The sequence below is a fragment of the Arachis ipaensis genome, chromosome B1 (assembly GCF_059453495.1).
Source record: "Arachis ipaensis isolate K30076 ecotype BB chromosome B1, ASM5945349v1, whole genome shotgun sequence".
In the NCBI taxonomy this organism is placed as follows: Eukaryota; Viridiplantae; Streptophyta; class Magnoliopsida; order Fabales; family Fabaceae; genus Arachis; species Arachis ipaensis.
The window spans coordinates 64,692,856-64,711,371 of record NC_142436.1 but is presented as its reverse complement, the minus strand read 5'-3'; the positions used below and the strand labels follow the sequence as shown (position 1 = coordinate 64,711,371).

The 18,516-nt window shown below is 34.1% G+C and overlaps 1 long non-coding RNA gene across 2 annotated transcripts; it reads left to right on the top strand.

Annotated features, from left to right (window-relative positions):
• The first annotated feature begins 11,291 nt into the window (after window positions 1-11,291).
• LOC148576851 (uncharacterized) lies at window positions 11,292-14,911 on the top strand. 2 transcript variants are annotated; one of them, XR_015902359.1, is made up of 3 exons: window positions 11,292-11,740; window positions 12,774-13,675; window positions 14,517-14,911. It is a non-coding gene; the product is annotated as an uncharacterized LOC148576851 (long non-coding RNA). The 2 variants fall into 2 exon arrangements; XR_015902358.1 differs by having other exon boundaries at window positions 12,774-14,911.
• Window positions 14,912-18,516: the final 3,605 nt, after the last annotated feature.

The following is an 18,516-nucleotide window of genomic DNA, read 5'->3' as shown; positions in this document are numbered from 1 at the left end:
AGGCTTTCTACACCTAGTTTGGGATCCCGGAGGCCACTGGAAGTACAAACACTGGTGGAGATTCCTGGATCAGTACAAGCATAAGTCACCATAACAGGGAGCTCACCAAATGTCCAACTTAAGGACTTTAAATAAAAGTGCTAGGTGGGTGACAACCCACCATGGTATGATCGTTCCTTTTTCATTATTATTTAGTTTTATTTGTTTTCGAGTTTTATTTTATTTTGTTATATTGAACCTGGAGTTTTGCATCACATTCATATTAACACTGCATTCTGCATTTTTTTCAGATTATATAAAAAAGAGAGAGAAGCATGCACGCGACGCGGCAGCGTCGCTGACGCGTCCGCATCATGTGAAAAAAATGGCTCCCACGCGACCGCGTCACCCACGCGGCCGCGTGACCTGGAAATCGACGTAAGAAAGGGTGCACGACCGAAAGTTGTGCGAGAGTGGTGCTGGATTGGTGCTGATCGCACACACCTTACCACGCGGTCACATGGCTCACGCGTCCGCGTCATATCCCCATGATGGCCACTCACGCGATCGCGTCGACCACGCGACCGCGTCACCCTGGATTTTGGCAATACTAAGTTTTGAACAGAGAGTTGTGCGACCGCGAGGCTGCACTCGCGCCACTAGCACAAATCGAGTCACGCGATCGCGTGCCCCACGCGTCCGCATCACCCAACCTTATCGCGCACCACGCGACCGCGTCACCCACGCGACCGCGTCGCCTGCGTCCTACAACTTATCCAGATTCGTGCCAACTATCTTATCTTTTCTTCTCTACTCCTAATTTCTTCTATCTTCTCTTCTTTCTCTCTCCTTTCTTACTTTCTTTTTACTTCATTTTTTTAACTTCTCATCCTTTTTCACTTACATTCTATTTTATTTAGTTTATTTGCATATTTTCATTCATTGCATTTTTTTATTTTGTGCATATTTTTATTTTCTTTTCTAAATTTGTTATTTTTATATTGGTGTTCAAAAAAAAATTTTTAATTGGGTAATTATTTTCTTGTGAGTTATTATGAAATTGTTTGACAATTATATATTACTTTTTAAAGGGTTGCTTGCATGTTCAATTTAATACCTTCAATAGCTTATTTACCATGCTTGCTATGTGTTTGTGAAAAAGCCCGTATGTCATTGTACACTATTTTTTCGATTTCTTTCTATCTACTACTCTAAATGCTTGCTTTTCACAAAACCCTTTTTATATTTTATTACTTAAATATAATTGTTATTACAAACATGTTGTTAGTTTGAAAGACTTGGTAACCTAACGTGGATATTGAATGCTTGATCTATGCTACTCATGCCTTTGCCAGCATGCCAATAAACATCTTGCATTCAATTGTCATTACATGCACTTGCTATATTTCCGTTGATGATTTTTCACATGTAGTCATGACCATGTATTGACATCATTCATCTTTTATTGTGCATTGATTACCACCTTTCCCGCTCTCTTCCTTGCTCTAACCCTTAGCTTTAAAAGTTGCTTTCTTTTTCCTTTTTCAGGATGGCCACCAAGAAGGGTAAAGAGAAAGCTACTCCCAAACCACCGGCAAGGAAAGGAACAAAAATAGCCCCAGCTGAGGAACCACAACCCCCATCCACCTGTACATCTTAGCATGCACCGAGGACGGCGCAATCTTTAAATGTGGAGAGGTCGATACCGATCTCCATGGGTTAGTACTTTCTTGTCTCAACACCAATGTTTAAATTTTCTTTGTAATTAGTTGTTGCAATTGCATGTTTGTTTGATTTTTTTTTTGCATATTTTACCACTTGGTTGAAGTAATATTTTCTTTTTCAAGAAACCTTTTAGAGCATTTCACTAATTTGAATAAAATTTAATGTTACACTTGTTTGAAGAAATATTATACTAGAACATGGTTTAGAACTCGAACACACAAAACCTGTGAGATTTTTGAGCCTATTTGAATTGGTTGCATTTTATCAACCAATATTTTATTTTTAGTGTGTTTTTCTCTCTAAAATTGTGATCTTTGTCTTGCTTAATTCTATATTTCCATGGTTTGATGTATGCATACACTTACATGATTGAGGCCTTTGTTTCACTGAGCTTACATACCCATATGGCCTTACCTTTCATTATCCTTTGCAAACCAATTTGAGCTTATTTTACCCCTTTGTTCTTTACTTTAGCACATCATTAACTCTAAGCGGAAAACAATAATGTCCTTAATTTGAATCTTTGGTTAGCTTAGATTAGTGAAAGTGCTCATGAATTAAGTGTGGGGAAAAGTGGGTTTGGAAACATTTGGTTTAAGAATTGGGTGTTATATATCTTTATTAAAATATGAAAAAAAAATGTTTAGGACGTGTTCATGCATTCAATAATTTAATCATATGCATTGAGAAAAATAAAAAAAAAAGAAGAAAAAGAAAAAGAAAAAAATAAAGGAGAAAAAGAAAAGAAAAAGAGCAAATAATAAAAAAGAGGACAAAATGCCCCAAAGTAAGTGGTGAAAGCAATGCATATGTACTGTACTTGAAATTAGAATGCATGAATATGTAGAAAACATGGTTAATGGACAGTTAGGTTTTGTATTTTGATTACATGGATTGTCTAAAGTTAGGTGGAAAGTTTAAGTTAATTAAGGATTCAGATTTTAGTCCACTTGGCCAAATACAATCCTACCTTGACCCTAACCCCATTACAACCCTTAAAAGACCTCTTGATATGTGTATCTGTGCATTAAATTTATGTTGATTGTTAGATGAAGAGCAAGCCTTAGAAAGCAAGGTTAGTAGAGAATTGAGAGAATCGAACCTTAAACACTTGAGTGATTAGTGTGTATACACTACCAGTGAGGGTTCGATGCTCAATTCCTTGTTCCCTGCTTTCATGAGCTATTTTCTTCTTACAAGTCTATTTGTACTTCATTTTCATGATTTGAATTAGTGAAATCCAGTTCATATTTCTTCTTGAAAGATTTGTTTACTTTTAACCAAGTAGGTAGAAACATTTTGCATGTAGTTGCATTCATATAGATAGGTTGCATTTCATACATTCTACCAGTCCTCTTCACTCCTTTATAGCTTCTCTTGAGCTTAGCATGAGGACATGCTAATGTTTAAGTGTGGGGAGGTTGATAAACCATTATTTTATGGTTTATCTTGTGCTCAATTGAGTGGTTTTTATCAACTCTTTACTCACTTATTCATACTATTTGCATGGTTTTACATTTGCCTTCCTAATTATGTGCTTTGATTGAAAACATGCTTCTTTAGCTTTAAATTACCAAATATTAGTCCTCTTTTATTACCATTAGATGCCTTGATATGTGTGTTAAGTGTTTTCAGAGATCACAGGGCAGGAATGGCTTGGAGGATGGAAAGGAAGCATGCAAAAGTGGAAGGAATACAGGAAACTGAAGGAACTGCTAAAGCTGTCCAGCCTGACCTCTCTGTACTCAAATAGTCATAACTTGAGCTACAGAGGTCCAATTGATGCGGTTCCAGTTGCCTTGGAAAGCTAACATCCGGGACTTCGATTTGATATATAATTTGCCAAAGCTACCCCAACGTTAGGCGACGCGAACGCGTGAATGACGCGCCCACGTCGCATCTGCGAACTTCAATCCACGCCACCGCGTGGACGACGCCTCCGCGTCACCTTCCCACGACCTGAACGTAACAGAAATTGCTCCCAGCAATTTCTGGACTATTTTTGACCCAATTTTCAGCCTAGAACACACAGATTAGAGGCTATAAAGTGGGAGAATGCATCCATTCATAATCATGCTCTCATATTCACAATTTTAGGATTAGATGTAGTTTTTAGAGAGAGAGGTTATCTCCTCTCTCTTAGGATTTAGTTTTAGGATTTAGGATTATTTCAACTTCTTCTCAGGTTCAATGTTCCTTTTATTTAATTTATCAATTTATTTTATGAACTCTTTATGTTTAGATTGATTTTCTTTACTTAATGCAATTTGAGGTATTTTCAGTTTATTATTGCTTTCTTTTATTTATATTATTGTTATTCCCATCTGAAGACATTTTTATTCCAGTAGATTTACTTTTCTTCTTTTGGTCTTGGTTAAGAAATCAGTAACTCAGGAGTTATCAAACTCAAACATGATTGATAATTGTTATCTTTGTTAATTAAATTGAACTTCAATAATCCCAATCTTTTCTTAGGAAATAAATAGGATCCGAAGATGAAACCAATTAATCCCTTAACCTTCCTTTGCCTTAGTAAAGGTTAACAAAGTGGAATTAAGATTCAATTTTCATCATCATTGATAAGGATAACTAGGATAGGATTTCCAATTTCTCATACCTTACCAAAAGTTTATTTTACAGTTATTTATTTATTTTACAGTTATTTATTTATTTCCATTGCCATTTAAATTACTTGTTCTTCATTCTCAAAACCCCAATTTACAAACTCATAACCAATAATAAGAACTTACCTCCCTGCAATTCCTTGAGAAGACGACCCGAGGTTTGAATACTTCGGTTATCAATTTATTTAGGGGTTTGTTACTTGTGACAACCAAAACGTTTGTACGAAGGGATTTCTGTTGGTTTAGAGACTATATCTACAACGCGACTGTTTTTATAAAATTCTTTACCACCATAAATCCTAACTCAGTTCCGCCCCAGCGTACACCCTCATCTGGGAAATTATTAAACCCTAAAAGAGACAAAAAAAGTAAATAAAGAGAACCAACAACAGTGAACCGAACTCCTCTCATGTACAGAATAATTTGAATAATTTACAAGAAAATAACTTACAACAAATTTGTTCAGTTTCTTCCTCGAATCAGGTATATGTTCTGGCAGCTTATTGATAGGGTCAAGGACATAGAATTTTTTTGTTGACATCAGCAATCCACAATCACCAATGCCCTCCATTGCAAATTGGGACAAATAGCTGAAGTTTCGGAAAATTATAGAATATTTCAGTCGAAAAAATAGCAAACAAGAGAATTATCAAAGAATTTTTAGAAATTACAACTTACAAATGGATGCGATGCAAGTTTCCTTTTGTCAAGAAACTGGCGGTGGTGGGCATACTGCTCAATATCAAACCTATAGGCCTTGTTTGTCCTCTTATCAGTGTACTCCACGCCATGTATTCCCAACATAAAATTCAGCAAAATGAACAATGGACAAGGATTGTCTTTCGTGAAAATTCATATTTAAACATTTATTCTGTACATGAGAGGAATCTCTTAATAAGATAAAAGAACGTGAAAAACATTCAATCATCAAGAGAAAAGTTTTCTTCATGCAAAAGACTCAACAGAACACATAAGAATCAGGTGAACCAATATTAACATTCTGACTGAACCGAACAGGAATCAGCAGTGAATAAAAAATTTAGCTTACCACAATATCCAGCGACACAATGTATATTTGTTCCTGATATCGCCAAACTTTGATTTGGTTGAGAATCATGCTATGTATACTGACAACCTACACGAAGAAAAGTTATGAGATATGCTGTATAAGAGTGTTTAGAAAAATTATTATTGTTAACGCAATTGGGAAAGAATTTATCGAGGCATGCACTTGTTCCTTGGGCATTAGAGACATGAAATATTCTCTTAACCCCTCATAAAGCACCTCATGTTTCAAGATGAATATTGCTTCATATTCGTTGCTACTGTCATTTGTCTTTTTCACATGTGTCATCCAATGATAACATTTTTCGATCAAGTCCTTCGAGATTTTTATCTTTTCTCTGGGGTTTTGAAAACTTCAGCAGCTGGTAAGGTTGGGTCTGAAGTTGTTGCTTTAGCAAACTTTAATGCTGCTATCACTCTAGCATCTACCACCGCCTCTGCGAGGATTTCAAGCTGTGAAACACTCTCTTGAGAGGGCTGAGTTGGTTGAGATGCTGGTTGACTTATCCCAAGGCTAAAGGAAGGCCTTTCATTTTCCCTTTGCCTAGATTGAGCAACACTGCAAGATGATAGATATTTCACAATGATATTAAACAAAAATGATATTAATTATTATAGTGAAACGAAATTCAAACACATAGTGAACCTAAATCTAAACATACAGTGAACCGAAATGATATTAAACAAAAATGATATTAAAGAAAAGCAAGTAACATACCTATCAAATGATGACAAGATTAGAGTTTCTTATTCTGATTGCCATGCCACTGGAGGTTCTTGGGATTGTTCTTCATTAGAAACTTCATAGACATTGTCATCTTTGAAAAACTCTTCAATAACAGAACTTGTAAGAGACCCCGTAACACCCTGCTTTTTTGGTTCTGGAGGGCATCTATAAGAAACAGAAGAGAGTCCAAAGACAACAAAAGATTAAATTCATTTCTGGTTTCAACTGAACCATAATTAAACCATGTATAAGCAGTAAGCATTATCGGTATTTATATAAGCAGTAAAACTTACACATTAACAGGTGCTTCTTGTTTGGATTGCTGCGCTGTTGGTTCTTCGCAGAGATGTTGTTGCTGTTCCAGAGGTCTGCTGCATTAAACAGTAAATATTTCTATCATTATCCCAAACTATTATCATATGTAATAATGATATTTAACAGAAATGACATTAATCATTATAGTGAACCAAAATTCAAAGTAATAGTGAACCTAAATCCAAACATATAGTGAACCGAAATTATATTAAACAAAAGTGATATTAAAGAATTTTATGTTTACATATTAACAGGTGCTTCTTGTTCTGATTGCTGTGCCACCGGAGTTTCTTTAGATTGTTGCTCTTGTTCTTTGGTAGGGCTGTTGCATTAAACAGAAAATAGTTCAATAACAACCCAGAATTATTATCCTATACCATTAAAATTAATAAAAAGAATTTTCATGTGAAACTTATTCTTCATCAGAAACTTGATAGACATAGTCATCTTTCATTAAGTCTTCAATTACAGAACACGTAAGAGACACTGTAACACCCTGCATTTTAGGTTCTGGAGGGCAGCTGTAATAAACAAAAGAGAGTCCAAAGACAAGAACACATTTAATTTTTTTCTGGTTTCAACTAAACCATAATTAAACCATGTATAAGCAGTAAACATTGAACAAGATTCATGTGGTGAATAAATATTTATTAACTTACTCATTATTAGAAGTTTGTTGTGTTTCATTTTGTGGAGGGACATAGATGAAGTCATCTCTGATCAACTCTTCTTGAACAGAACTTGAAAGAGACAATGCAAGAGGAGGTCTAAGAAATGTAAACAAGGATAAAGTTAATGTTGAATAATTAGAATTTGTTTTGAAAAATAGGAATTTGCACATTGAAAAACTCACACTTCCAATGGTTGAGAACGAGTTTCTTGTCGAAACTCAATGATTTGTAGCTCAGAATAAGGTGTAGCTCTAGTGACATTTAAACACATTTTTCTTGATTAAACAAGAATTATTATCTAAATCTAAAAGAGTAACATAAATATTTTTAACTTACACTGGTGGAGTTTTAGAAGTCTTTCTTGGGAAATTTTTTTTCTAAAATATTTTACCGGGCTTTCCAGCGTATTTTTTTCTAAAAAAAAAAAGATAAAAAATTAAAATTAGAAACCAAGATTCAAAGCAGAGATCTAGAAACACATTAAATTTATTTTTGGGTAACCACTGAACCGAAAATACAATATGCAGTGATCCAATTTACTTGGTATTGCTCGCGGCATTTACAGAAGATGTAGAGCTTCCTTGAGTTTGTAATAGTTGCTCGCTATGCAGATTTACAGTCGGCACTCTAAGCAAGATAAATAAATATTAGTAATTCAATCTAGAGGAATTAGAAAAGGTTGTAGCAAAAGTAAGCAAAGAAAGAAAAAGAACTCGGGAATAATAAACTGAATCTTATGTCTGAGAGAATTCATTTTGTGCCTCTGCTGAGTTAAAGTGATCCGGAGCAATGTTTGTTAACTGAGCTCCATCATTTCTTTTCTTTGATCTTTTTTCCCTTATCATCTCCAATGCTCGTTTTCTTCTTTCGGCAGCATTGTCTTTTGCTTGTTCAGTTCTGAAAGTTCATAAAATAAGTATCAAGGAACCTAAAATGTAAGTATCAATAAAAGAAAATGTGATTCGAGAAACTTACTCCTTGTCAGATTGGGCTTGTGTTTTGACACCCTTTGCGTTGTTTTCTTTTTATTACGGGTGTTTTCTCGATTTCATTTTCTCTAGAATACAAACACATCGAATTTATACCGGAGACAAGACACTAATAATGAAGTCAACCAAACTGACAGACACCACCAAACCAAACTAAATTAAAGTGCTAAAACGAAAATTAGAAGCTCACCGAACTGAAATTAATTCATTTGCTGAACAAAAATTGATACATATGCAATCAACAAAACGTCTCACAGAAATTACGCAATACTTACTGGCTTTCAGATTCGCTTGTGCTCTCTGAATCTATCGGCACAGGCTTTGTTTTTTTTGTTTCTTTTTTAACCACCTTCGGTGGTTGTTTTCTTTTCTTTCTTTCGGTTTTTTTATTTCTTCTTCTCTGCAATACATATGAACAAGAGCATAAGAACAAATTTAAGCAAATACAAGTTAAATGAAATCAATATCAAAATTAAACTTACTGGCTTTCGGATTCAGATTCAGAGAATCTTTCTTCTTCCGAAGAAGAATCCATCTCGACAGTTTTTTTTTTTATTTTCTTTCCTTTTTATTTCTTGTCCAAGTTACTTGTTTTTTTTTTTCTTTTTTTTTCCTTTCTGTACAGAAGTCCCTACAACAGAAACAAGGACTCAATTATTTAATCATCAAGAAAATACATTAACAATCCGGTGAACCAAACGAAGCAATTCCACCGAATCGAAAAATATTCATATGGTGAATAGTACATGATAACTATTTAATCATTAAGAAAATATTTCTTAATGTAGAAACATTCAAATGAACAAACTAACAATTGCAAGTAGGACAAATAAATTAATTATAACATAAAACAGAAGTTTATTTAGTTAGTAGAGTATTTTAAAAGCATTTGAAAGTAAATTTTTGGGGGAATTTTAGTAGAGTATTTACCAATAATTCTGTTGCTTCGGATGAAATCCGTTCAAGCATCATTTGCCTTGTCCAATAGGCCACCCACGGTGCAGGGGGAGTATCAGGTGCAAACGGGCGGGAAAACTTGGTTTCGTGGAAGTATATCAACATTAATACAAAAACACAACCATCAACAGACTGTTTCTTCCCGTTTCTCTTGTTTTCAACTCCTTTCATCAAGAAGTTGAGAACATGCTTCACCCAATCCCATTTTCGAATGTAGTCCACAAAAAAGATCGGTGTCTTATGGATTGGGGAGGCCACACTTACTGTTGTGAGGAGCAAGAAGCACTTTTGTATGAAGACAACAAAAGTTCTCTTGAATTTTTTTTCGATTTTTCTCCCCTTCTACGCTCATATCCAGCACATTCCTTGTCTACTGGATTAAGGTTGTTATAATCAACCTTATCAGGAAAACGATTCCCTACAATATTTTAATAGCAAAAATCAGTCAAAAACGCTGAGTTTAATTTTTTGGACACCAATGAACTGAAAATAAGCAGTAAGTGGAAAGTGTATTACCTCCATTGGTTATACCCAGGGCAACTGCTACTTTCCAAGGAGTTATGTATATTCTGCCTTGGAGAGTTTTCAGGCATCCTTTCTCTTCATCAAAGCGATCAAGCAATTCTTTCAACAGGGTATTAGAGACATTCATTTCTGGGACATTTGTCAGGACACCAAATCTTATTTCTTCCACTATGTCTTTCTTTTCTTGACTCATTTCCCTGTATACTGTTGCTATTGGCTTTGTTTGGCATCTGCAATAATGAGTTTTCTGCAAATTTTGAAACAGAATGTGAGGATATATTTATAATACAAAATAGATATTATTCGAATGAAAGCGGATAAATATATTTAATCTACTTACGTTATAATGTGGCTTCTCCTTCATTGTTGCCATTTTCTTTTTCTGTTTTGCTGTAATGAAAAATTTTGGTCAATACTTCATTGAATACATCAACAAGCACAAGCATGTATATCTTAATCAAGTCAATTAAAATGCCACAAGCCACAGAACCGAAACTCATTCATGCACAGAATCAAAATCTCAAAGGCCACCGAACCGAAACTCATTCATGCACAAAACCAAAATCATAAAGGCCACCGAACCGAAAAATGTTCATGTGGTTAATAAATGATGATCAACTTTTAATTAACAAGAATAGTATTCCTCCATGCAAAAGAAGTACTGAAGATAGTAACAATCAATTTCAAAACTTTAGTTAAACTATCTACACAAATAAGAACAAACACGTATATCTTAATCAAATCAACATCTTTCAAAAGAAAAATTTTTCAAATTTCATGAATTAGGTGCTTTCAAAATTACATTTGCAAATTGGCTTCTTTAAACACTCTTACTGAAACTTGATATCTTTCTTTAAGTATTAAGGTTAACTACCATTCATGTTGAAATCTATCCAATATAATGAGACAATTTTATAGTAGTATGGCTTATTAAAATAAAATAGTTGTCTCTAATGTCAATTGTCCTAAACAAAACTCATTTACATCAAGTCTCGAGATTTTGTCAATTTTTCTACTAAAATTGCTGAGAAGTGTAACTCATGCTTAAAAAATTTGTAGAAAGGGAGATATTGTCTTGTTCTGTTTTGTAATGAAAAATTTTGTTCAACACTTTATTCAATACATCAACAAGCACAAGCCTGTATATCTTAATCAAGTCAATTAAAATGCCACAAGCCACCGAACCGAAACTCATTTATGCACAGAACCAAAATCACAAAGGCCACCGGACTGAAAAACGTCGATGCACAGAACCAAAATCACAAAGACCACCGAACCGAAAACGTTCATGTGCTTAATAAATGATGATCAACTTTCAATCAACAAGATTAGTATTCTTCCATGCAAAAGTACTGAAGATAGTAACAACCAGTTGCTTGCGAAATCTTCTTCCGATTCCTTTCCAGTAGTGGTTTCTGCAGAGAATGTGATTGAAGTTTGAGTGATGTTGAGAGAGATTCGAAGAGAATGAGTGTTTTCGTGTCTTAGTTTCGTGTTGAAGATGTAACGTTTTTTCATAATGAAGCGCGAATGAAAAAGGAGGGGTTTCTAGCGCGTGTTTTTTACTCGCCATTTAATACGCTTGACTCGATTTGGGCTTGGACCAACTTGGTTATATAGTTACATGGATGTGTAGTAGGGAGTAGGCCTGTAATTTTTTATCAATTAAGGCAATAATTCAATAACCTAATAGTCATATTAGTGCGATCCCTGATTTAACTCGGAGAACTATGCCATAAACATAATTCACATCAGCCACAGCCACAGTCACCCCTAAGTCCCTAACCCTGGGCACAAGTCAGAAGTAGTCACCCTCACCCCAAAGTTTTTCTTCAGCAAATCCACTGCTGTCGAGCTCACTAGCTCTCTCTGAAGGCATGAACGTCACACACACTCTTCTCCAGCACCGTTGCCTGCGTCCGGAGCCGTAGCGTGTCCCCTCGCACCGTTCTCCTTCTCGGTCCTCATGCGGTCACGCCTCTCCTCTCCCCTGCAATCCTGCAAGCTCACACCGCCGTCGCACTGCTCCGTCACAGGCTCCTCCCACCTCTACGTCACTTGCTTGCGCGTCTCCGTCGCAGGCTCGCACACTCTCCATCGCTGACTCGCTACTGTTCCTCGGTTCTGGCCGTTGCCGCTGCCTCGTCCCCGTCGCTACTGGCGGTATGTTCGTTTACTTTATTAATGTATATTTACCACTTATTTGAGCTGGTTTTGTTATGTTGATTCAAATATCTAGTGTTCTGACTTGTTTGAATTTGTATTTGTATTCGTTTCTGATTTAGACAAGTTTGGGTTTGTTAAATTATCTTATTTTGTTAAATTTGTTTGCTTTGACTGAATTTTACTGGGTTAGCCAAGTCAACTACTATTTTTTCCTTTGATTCGTTACTTTTTTTTCTTTGATGTATGATAATTTAACTATATCCAGCAACATATATGTTGAATTAGAATTATTTTTCTAGCTTATTTTTCAATGAACTTGATATATAAGTTGCTTAATCATTATCTGGATGAGATGCCTAGTTTCTTCTCCTAATGTAATATGTTATTCGTTGATGCTTATGATAAGTGTTAATTATTTGAGTTTTCATCAAATAAAGATAAATTAAAATCTAGCTAAATATTTTACAGTACTACTATATGTTGGATATGCAAATAATGTTTGATAGTTAATCAACAGTCCATTGAAATAAGAACAAACGAAAATGATAGGTATTAAGAGTAAATTATATTTAACCTAAGAAAAAGTGGACACAACATAATTGTCTTTAATTTGCATACCGAGCCCAAAGCATTGGTGTTGAAAAATAAAGGGTTGGTAATGGTATTAGCCATTCTTCTCTCACTGTGTGTATGCAAAATCTGCTTCAGTCTGACTCCAGCAAATAGTTTTTTTTTTTTGGGTCTTGAGCAACTTGCTATGTAGTACAAATATATATGTTACAAAGGCCCATAATGAATGGTTTGACTAGTTATTTTTTGCTCATTATTTTTTGTCACATTAGATGTTATAGGTTGCTTAACTGATGTAGATTTTTTGTTTGTTTGCTTTGTTTTGTTTTGTATGCTAAGTGTTTAACTAAGTTAGATTTTATAACAATACTTTTTTTACAATTTGCAGTTATATTAGAAAAAAATAGAGTTTGAAACCATGAATAATATTGTTGGGGCTGGTTCTGAATTTGAGTTTTAGGTTGAAGTTGATGCACGTAGTTTGAAAAGGGCCAGACTGGTAACATCTGATGTATGGAGCTTTTTCAAAAAAATAAAACATATCGGTCCAGATAAAGATGGAGTAGAACTTTCTGAGTGTAAAGGATGCAAGAAGGTGTTTAAATCTGGAGGTAAATGATATGGCACATCTTCTATAAAATGACATCTTGATAGTTGTACTCAAATTGAACATGAGAATATTGGTCAGACTATAGTGGATATGCAAAATAAGAGGCGAAAAGATTTGTAATTGTTTGTCACCATTTTATGAAACTATTAAGTTGCTGTCTGAAATTTCTTATCCAACATCCAACTTGTATTTTTTTACAAGTTTGGCAAATTCAACTTGTTTTGATGACTAGTCTGAGTCATGAGGATATGCTTATAAGGAGGATGGGAGAATAAATGATGCTCAAGTTTAAAAAATATTGGGATAACTCTAGTGTTGTTCTTGTATTTGGAGCAGTTCTTGATCCAGATTTAAACTCATTACTTTGGCTCATTACTATGGTGAGATTGATCCTATTGGTACTAAAGACAAGGTGGAGTATGTGAAGAGTAAGTTATACAAGCTCTTTAATTTTGGCCCCTCCCTAATTTTATTTGTGTTTTTTATGTTGGCTCCCTCCTAAAAGAAGTTCTAGCTCTGCCCTGACTGGATCCTATTAGAACCATCCCCTCTATTTTACAGTCAGTGTCCACTTCTAAAATTGATTCACCAGATATTAGTGCTCCCACAACATCCTCAGCCTCTACCCTTTAGATTCATGCACTAACTGTTCCAATTTCAGTTATTGAGATATAATTGCCTCTGAATCAGCCTCACTCATTACAAGATACAAATTCAGGTAATGTTCATCAATGCAAATTAGGTCCGAACAGGTATTGTTCCTTCCAAGTCTTTCCAAATTCATACTACAAATTTATCTGATTCTGTTATTATTCCAAAATCTGAAAAAATTACTTTTCAATCAAATGCTTGAAAAAATGCTATGATAACTGAATATAATACACATTTATATCACAAAAACTTGAACTTTAGTGAAATTACCAGAAAATGAAAAAGTAGTAAGTTGTAAATGGATTTTTGCTTTAAAGGAAAATGTCAAAGGAGAATTATTAGGCATAAAGTAAGGTTAGCTGCTAAAGGTTTTACACAAATATTAGGTGTGGATTTTGACCAAGTTTTTTTTCTCCTATTATTAAACCTGTAATAATTAGGCTGATTCTCACTAGAGCTCTATCTAAAGGATGAAAGATTAAGCAATATGACTTCCATAATGCCTTTCTGAATGGAAATTTATAAGAGACAGTTTACATATCTCAACCCCCTAGATTTTTCATCACAATCCAAACCTTGTGTGTAACTTACATAAAGCCATTTATGGCAAGCCCCAAGGACATGGTATCTTATCATTTCTGCCACCTTTACTAAATCTAACCCCTCTCTTTTTATAAGAATGACTAAAAACTCAGTTATTTACATACTTATATATGTAGATGATATATTAGTTACTAGTAACAATGAAAGTGAATAAATTGCAATATGTTCTACTGACCAGACTTGACATCGTCTTTCTAGTAAATAAATTGAGTCAATTTATGACTAACACCCCTTTAGAACACTGGTCAACTGTGAAAGTGCTTCGATATATTGTTGGAATTGCACATCTTAAACAAGAATTTCACAAATTCACTGACTTAAGACTTACTGTCCTTTCAGATTCTGATTGGGCAACAACCGGATATTGTGTATACTATAAAGCAAATCTTGTGGCATGGAAGTGCAATAAATAGCCTACAGTTCGCAGAAGCTCCACTGAAACTGAGTTTAGAGCCTTTGCAGCCGTGTTTTCTGAATTAATCTGGATCCAGAATCTTCTTCAGGAGCTCAAAGAATCTTGTCTTACTTCTTCCACTGTCTATTCTCATAATATGTCAACAGTTCTCTTAGCTTATAATTCTATTTTTCACAATAGGACTAAGAATTTTGAACTGGTTTTATACTTTATAAGAGATAGAGTAATCAAAGGTTTAGTTGTTGTTACTCATATTTCATCCACTGAATAAGTAGCTGATATTCTTACAAAACCAATTTCATCAGCTACCTTTGATAAACTCAAAAGCAAACTTAGATTGGCTTTTAATCGAACATGAGTCTGAAAGGGAATGTTAGTTATATGACCTTTATAATAGCCATTAGGAATCTTGATTAGTTTCTTGATTTAGTAAATATCTTCTAACCAAATCAATTAGGTAGCTATTAGATACAAATAGCTAAACGCTCTGTACATTCATCAAGTCAATAATAAGAAATCAATTCTGCAATTCATTCCATTTCTTTACTTTTTTTTTGTCTTTGTTTTTTCACTCTTCAATAGCACTCATTATAAGATCTAGTAATCCCTATAAAAGTCAAATGTATAGCCAAGACATCAAGAAAAGAGAAACAATCTCACTATAGTTAGATACTAATTTCAACACACACTTTTGAAAGGAACTCATGAGTCGAAACTCTAAATATAAAAAATACCATATAGATACATTCTCAAAACATGAAAGAGTAAAAATTTAATTCTGTTTCTATCCATTTTTTTAAAGAACAAGGTGATTTCTATATATATATATATATATATATATATATATAAAGAGATATTTTGACCCTTAATAACATTATTGGGACAATATAAACTTTCTGTTAAAACATCTATTAGAAAAATAATGAACAAATACTTTTCTATTAGAAGCATGCACAAACCCAAAATTAAATGAACAACATTTGTTATATATATATATATATATATATAAAGAATAGTCTGTGATTACATGAAAAATATAAATCCCAAACAGTAGAAGCATTATCAACGATACAAAAACTATAATGAAATATTACACAAAATTTCTATCTTATCTAAATAATTATTTGGAAACAAATTATAAATTATGGAAGTCACCAAAAAAAAAAATTATAAATTATGGACAAAAATAATACAAAAGATACGCTGAAAATTGTCGAATTTATGTTAGATGTTATCGGAGATTTTAACAAAAGTGACCTTGCCAACATATAAATATATGATTTATGCAACATTTGAACAATATATTTGTGAATTTAAAAAATATTATTATCAGCCATTATATATTTATGTATACATATATATATATTATTTAATTTAATTTTAATATATATTTTATATAATTATTTGATTTTTCGTATACACTTAGCATGATTTACAAAAAATTAGCTACGACAAAGAAATTTGGAAAAATAATTAATATATGATGTCAGAACAATACTAAAATCCATTAATAATATGGTTACAATAAAAATAATCAACAAAAACGACAATACCACTTTAGAGAGAAGTAATACCATCCATATAAAATGGAGACAAAAAAGATATTTTGAAAAAATATACCTTAACAAAAATTGAAAAATAATGCTGCCAAAAAAAAATTGTAAATGTTAGTATTACCAAGAACAAAATTATTATCTAAATCCCTACTATAAACTGTTCATTATAGATGGCATTAATTATCGCTCGTCGTGAGTCGTGACTGATAGGTTAACAACAGCAGTCAGTCGAGCCATTGCTAAGAGTGTCAAATCAGGCAAGTTGTCCTACTTCACTCGCCAAAGTAAAACAGATCTAAAATGTCACTTCACTCCACTTATGTCAGATTTATAGATCGGCAAACTAATCTGTCTAACGTTTTTTTTAAATGTAACATCAATTAAATTAATCTAATAAAAAATAACAAAAAAAAACAAAATTATAATTCTAACACAAATAAAAAAAATAGTCAAATTACAACATAATTTATTCACAATTTTCTTCTAAATTTTCAATATCAATAGAGTTACTATCACAATATCTATTCTCAAATTATTGCATAGAATAAAATAATAACAATTCTAAATTAATTTTCAAAGAACAAACAATTTTGAAACAACAGCAATATTTACAAAAATAAAAATATAATTTTGTAACAAAACAACAAAATAATCGTCTTTGTTTTAAGAAATAAGTTAAATCACAACTTCGAATATATATACGGAACTGTAAAATAAAATATCTAAAAAAAATAAATATAAAAATAGCACAAATAAAAAAGTGAAAGAATTGTGTTTGAAAATCCATTTTTAATTAGGCCTTAAGACTAATAGAGATGCGTTAGTGAACTAAATTGGTAATTTATGCATGAGTTTAGAAGACGGTGACTTAGGCTGGTATGTCGGTTAGATGGAGTTGTCATGTGAATTGATGGGGAGCTGGGTTGATGATGAACTTGAGATATTGATGATGGATGATGAGATTGGAACTTGAAAATGAATGATTATGGTTAATGAAATGAGTATGAACGGAAGTGTGCTATGAGCAGTGGCATCTGAGATGGATTATGTGATTGTGACATGCATTGTTCTCCGTCGTAGGGACTGTGGCAGTTTTTCGCCTACATTCGGATGTGAGGTCTGTGGCAGTCTCCCGCTTACGTGACATGCATTGTTTTGGTACGTCGCTATGTGCCTCGGGCAAGGGCTGTGGCAGTCTCCCACTTGTCAAGGTAGTGGGGCCGAGGTAGTCTCCTGCCTACGTTGAGATATGAGGACTGAGGCAGTCTCCCACTCATATAACATTTCTACCGCAAGAGTGAACTTGGGCACTATAACCCGAAAGAGTGTGCCGGGCACTATATCTACGGGCCAATAGTGTGCAGGGCATTATATCCCTGGCATTGCAGATTCTCTGTTGTAAGAGTGTGCAGGGAACTATATCCTTGGCGTGGCAGAGAGGCGACATCCCTAGATATGTGTCGGGTTGGCATTTTGAACTGACAAGTGATATCACGAGCCAAATAGGATAGACATTCATCATATACATCTCCTATGTGTTTGTTTGCTTTGATTACCTGCAGTTTGCCTAAATGTATAATATGCCAACTTGCTTCTTGAATTACTTGCTATACATGAATATTACTTGTGTGTACTTGCTTGTATATACTTGTGATTTTTGGTGCTGAGGAAGTCAGGTAGGAGGCAGCGATGGGATCGCGTGGAGGGTAGGTTGGTGAAGACTGTGAGATACAGCAGTGTGATTCATATTAGTTAGAAATCTCCTAAGTTTAGATAACCCTCTTTATGGTTTATGGTTTAAGTTAATTATTTTGTTAAGCTTGAATATCTGTATTCGATGCGAAGTTCTAGGATTGACTTTGGCATCTCGGATCCTTACATCTTACATATTAGGCACTGTTATCATACTGAGAACCTCTGGTTCTCATACCATATGTTGTTGTTGTTTTTCAGATGCAAGTCGTAACTCACCACGGTGAGTTTCCGGATATAGTGACAGAGCGGAGGATGATCTTTGATAAACCACTATTTTATGGTTTATCTTGTGCTCAATTGAATGGTTTTCATCAACTCTTTACTCACTTATTCATATGATTTACATGGTTTTACGTTTTCCTTCCTGATTTTGTGCTATAATTGAAAACATGCTTCTTTGACCTTAAATTTCCTATGTTTAATCCTCTCTTATTACCATTCGATGCCTTGATATGTGCGTTAAGTATTTTCAGGTCTCATAGGGCAGGAATGGCTTAAGGGACAGAAAGGAAACATACAAAAATGGAAGGAAAGCACAAAAATGGAGTTTTGAAGAAAAGGAAGCGACGCGAACGCATGGATGACGCGAACGCGTGCCTAGCGCAAAAATGCA